Source organism: Martes martes (assembly GCF_963455335.1).
Source record: "Martes martes genome assembly, chromosome: 7".
Taxonomy (NCBI): domain Eukaryota; kingdom Metazoa; phylum Chordata; class Mammalia; order Carnivora; family Mustelidae; genus Martes; species Martes martes.
Genome location: NC_137894.1, coordinates 129754631 through 129760225, shown reverse-complemented (window position 1 = coordinate 129760225; position 5595 = coordinate 129754631).

Genomic DNA, 5595 nt, shown 5'->3' with positions numbered 1-5595 from the left:
AAAAAAAAAAAAAACCAAAACACTGACATTGATATGGTCCATAGTTTTAGATCTCACCACTTACACATGCACTCGTGTGTGTAGCTCTACGAAATTTTATCACGTGAAGCCTTGCGTAACCATCCCTACAACATCCACAGACTCAACTGCACTATCCTTTGTGTTATTCTTTCATAGCTACCCCCATCTCGTGCCCCCAACCCATCCTTAACCCCTAGCAATTACTAATCCAATCTATTTTTTTTTAAGATTTTATTTATTTATTCAACAGACAGAGATCACAAGTAGGCGGGGGGGGGGGGGGGAAGCAGGCTCCCCGCTGAGCAGAGCGCCCAACATGGGGCTCAATCCCAGGACCCTGGGATCACGACCCGAGCTGAAGGCAGAGGCTTTAACCCACTGAGCCACCCAGGTGCCCCTACTAATCCATTCTTTATATCTCTCCACATGTTACTCCATGAATGATACATAAATGGAATTATGCAGAAAATATACGTTTGAGATTGGCTTTTCTCATTCAGTGTAAGTTCCTTGAGGTTCACTGAAGTTGTTGCAGGTATCAACAGTTAGTTCCTTTTTATTGCTGAGCCATATCCCAGGCTATGGGATGTGCCACAGTTTGTTTAAACGTCAACCAATGGAAGGATATTTGGGAAGCTTCCAGTTTTTGGCTATTATGAATAAAGCGGCTGTTTGGACACAAATACTCATTTCTCTGGGATGAATGACCAGAAGTGAAATTGCTGGATTGTATTATAAATCCATTTTCAGTTTTGAAAGGAATTGCCAAACTAATTTCTAGAGTGACTGCTTGCAACCTACTTTTTAAACTTAACAATATGTTGTCACCAATTCTTATCATTATTTCCTAAGTTCTTAAATATTCTTCTAAAACATGGATGGCAGTACATGATTTCCAAACCAATTTCCTAATTGTGAACACTTAGGAACATTTCTGATTTTTATGTTCCAAATAATAAAGTGAAAAATGTGATTGTGAATAAATCTTTGTGCCTATTTCTGATTATTTCCTTAGGATAAATTTCTAGACTTACACATGCTGGTTTAAAGAGTATGAATGAACATTTTAAAGTCTTTTTTAAAAAATATTTTATTTATTTATTTGACAGAATGAGAGAGAGCACAAGCAGGCAGAGTGGCAGGCAGAGGCAGAAAGAGAAGCAGACTCCCCGCCAAGCAAGGAGCCCAATGTGGGACTCGATCCCAGAACTCCGGGATTACAACCTGAGCCAAAGGCAGTGGCTTAACCAACTGAGCCACCCAGGCACCCCCATTTTAAAGTCTTTTGCTACATTAAAAAAAAAATTGTCCTACTGAGGGGCACCTGGGTGGCTCAGTGGGTTAAAGCCTCTGCCTTCGGCTCAGGTCATGATCCCAGGGTCCTGGGATCGAGCCTCACATCGGGCCCTCTGCTCAGCAAGGAGCCTGCTTCCCCCTCTCTCTCTGCCTGCCTCTCTGCCTACTTGTGCTCTGTCAAATAAATAAATAAAATCTTAAAAAAAAAAATTGTCCTACTGAAAGGTGTTTCAATATAAAATCCCACAGCAATATATGAGAACTGGGCAAAGTTTCTAAAACTACTAATACTGCAACACAAATTGCAAATGATTGGTATCTTTAATATATATATAGATCTATGTATCAACCAGAAGAAGATTAAATACCCAATATCAAGATGCTTTGGGCTCCAGAAAGTGACAGAAAACTCAAAATTCAAAATTTTATCAATAGAGAAATGTATCACTTTATATAATAAGAAGTCCAAAAGCAGGGCAACTTCTAGATTTGTTGATTTTATACAACTTCAATAAAAGGCACCACAGTATACAGACCAACAGTGCAGACACTGAAGCTACATTGTTAGATTAATATCCACTTACTGACTGTGTATCATTAAGCAAATCACTTATCCTATTTACCCCTCAGATTCCTATTTTGAAAACAATTATAATAGTAGTATCTATTTCATAGGATTGCTGTAAGAATGAAAAGAGTTTATATACATAAAATACCCATTAAGTGTTGATATCATCAAGAGCCTAGATATTTTTCTGTTCTGCCATCTTTGGCATGTTAACTTTATCCTTAATCTTGAGACATCATGGTCACAAGATAGCTGCAGTAATTCTAGGCATCATATCTCAGACAATCAGAGATAGAAGAGACAAAGTAATTTTCCCTGTTACTTAAGAACAAAGAAACTTTTCCAAATAGATCTCCCTCATATCCTGCTGCCTAAAAAATGGGCTACCCAACACCAACCTGTTAAAAAAAATTTTTTTTAAAGGAGAATGAAACTGCCATGATTGGCTTAGACCAATCAGGATTTACTCATAAGCTAAAACCACTTTCCCTGTGGATAGACACCAAACAAAATCAGTTCTTTTAACAGGGAAGAAGAAAGAAATGGGTATAAGGTGGACAACCAAAATGTCCATCACGTATCATGTTAGAAAAAAATGGGCAAGCCACGTGCACCAGCAATTCATAAGAGAAGAAACGCAAAGGCAAATAAACATGAAAAAAAAGTTCACCTTGATTAATGAGCAAAGGAATGCAAATTAAAAGGAGTTTCTGTATTTTCTCTAACAATTTGGCAAGGATGAAAAAGAATGATAATCATCTACAATGGTAATAAATATACAAAGGGCCTAGGAATAAATCTTACACAAGATGTGCCAAAACTACATGGAGAAAACTATGAAATTTTATCAAACAAACTTTAAAAAGACCTAAATGAATGGAGATATATATCAAGTCCATGGACAAAAAGACTCAGTATCCTTAAGACGTCAATTCTCTTTAAATTAATTTAGAGATAAAGAGTAATTCCAAGCAAAATCTTTAGGTTTTTGTTTTTTGGGTTTTTTTTTTTGAGGAAATAGACAAATTATTTCTAAAATATATATGAGGGGTGCCTGGGTGGCTCAGTGGGTTAAGCCTCTGCCTTCAGCTCAGGTCATGGTCTCAGGGTCCTGGGATGGAGGCCCGCATCGGGCTCTCTGCTCAGCAGAGAGCCTGCTTCCCCCTCTCTCTCTGCCTGCCTCTCTGCCTACTTGTGATCTCTCAAAAAAAAAAAAAAAAAAAAAAAAATTAAAATATATGTGAAAAAGCAAAGGCCCAAAACTAGTTAAGACCCTCTTAAAGAAACAAATATGGCAAGGGAATTTTTCTTACCAGATAGCAAGACTTTTTATAAAATAAGGCAATAGTAAAACAGATAATGTGATATTGGGTAAGGGATAGGCAAATTTAGCAATGGAACAAAGTAGTCCCTGAACAACTCACACATTATAGATACTTGACATATTACAGTGGTAGCATTAAAAATCAATGGAGGGTGCCTAGGTGGCTCAATCAGTTAAGTGTCTGCCTTCAACTCAGGTCATGATCCCAGGATCCTGGGATTTAGTCCCACATCAGGCTTCCCGCTCAGCAGGGAGTCTGCTCCTCCCTCTCCCAATTGGTGCTCTCTCTCTCTGGCTCACTCTCTCAAATAAATAAATAAAATCTTAAAAAAAAAAATCAGTGGAAAAAGAAAAGAAAATTGGATTCCCACCTTTCAGTCTACACAAAAAATAACTCAAAATCACTTGTAAATTTGAGTTTTTAAATTATTTAGAAGAAAAAAATAAGAGATAATCTTTAAGCCTTTCTATTAGTGTTTTTTAAATAAAACATGAAAAGCATTAACTATACATGACTATACATGACAAGGTTGAGATGTCAAAGATGTCAAAGACATCTCAAAGTGAGTAAAATGACAAGCCATGAACTGAGAGAAGATATTTATAGAACAAATAACTGAAAAAGATTAGTGTTTAGAATATACAAGGAATTCCTACAAGTCTATTTTAAAAAGAATTTTTTAAAAAGTAGGCAAGACACACACACAGGTATTTCACAAACAAGAAAAAAACACATGGCCAATAAACATATGAAAAAATTAACAGCCTCATCAGTAATCAGGAAAACAAATTAAGACCATAATGATACAACCTTTTATATCTATCTGATTCCCCCCCAAATAAAATAACTGATAATACCAAGTGTTGGTAATGAGGTAGATCAGTTGGAACTCTAAGTCCTACTGGAGAGAGCATTAATTAATTTCACCACTTTGGAAGACAAGCACTATTTGTAAAGCTGAATATTCATATAGATAATGTCCTAGCTGTTCCACCTGTAGGTATGCCAAAATATACGTAAGGATATTTACAGTTTATATTCTCCTAACCCCCCAAAAGACTGGAAACAACCCAAATATCTGTTGAAGGAAAATGAATACATAGATTGTGGTATGGTCACATGATGGAATATTATGCAGCAGTGCTAATGAGAGGACCACAGATACATGTAGCAACATGGATGAATTTTAGAAATGTCATATCAAGTGAAAAAAGCAAGTTATAGGAAATTACATTATAATGCCATTTGTAAAAAAACTCAAAACCAAGCAGAACAAAACACTATGTTTAGGGATTATAAATATATAATACATTTTTTTAATAAAGCAAAGCAAAATCAATCAAAATTCAGTGGTTATCCTTGGGTATTCAAGAAGACAAGGAAATAGGTTGGACAAACACACACATCAATGAGATGGTTTTGGAAGTATTTCAAGGTTTTTTTGCATATATCATATATTTTTTTAAATTGTGGCAAAATACATAGAACATAAAATTTACTATTTTAACCCATAAGTGTGCAGTTCAGTGGCATTAACATACGTCCATCATCCCCCATCAATCTCTAGAACTGTTTTTATCTTGTAAAACCAAAATTTTGTACCCATTAAATAACTCATGCCTCCCTCCAGCCCCTGAAAACCACCATTCTACTTTTTATGTCTATGTATTTGAGAATCTTGGTTTTTAAGTTGAGATGGGTTCATGTATGTTCATTTTGTTGTCATGTTTCATAACGTATATATATATATTATATATGCCCAAACATGCATTCTTTTGTATGTGTAAAATAGTACATACCTTATTTGGTGATGGCTTGATGCCTGGAAAAGTAAAGAACAATATCCAAAATTGGCCAGAACATGGTAAGTGTTAGTAAGCATGTAAACTGGTACAATTTTTAGGACAGTTTAAACTTAACACAAATAAAATTGACAAATATATTATTATAAGTTTTGGCTAGTATGGTGTTTTCAATTTTGGTTTCCAATTATTCATTGCTAGTATACAGAAATAAGATTGATTTTTGTGTGTTGACCTTATATCCTTGCTATATTCACTCACTAGTTCTAGGAGGTTTTTTTGTCATTGTTGTTCATTCTTCAGATTTTCTGTGTGGACAATGTCTTCTGTGAATAGGGAATTTTCTTTTTTTCTAGTCTGTATGTTTTTTAAAAAAATTTTTCTTATCTTACTGCACTGGCTAGGACTTTGAGTATAATGTTAAATGGGAGTGGTGAGAGTAGACATCCTTGTCTTGTTCCTGTTCTTAGAAGGCAGTCTTTCACTATAAAGTATTATGTTAAGTGCAGGCTCTTGTAGATGCTGTTTACTAAGTTAAAGAAGTTCCTTTCCGTTGCTAGTTCTCTGTGTTTGTTTTTTTTTT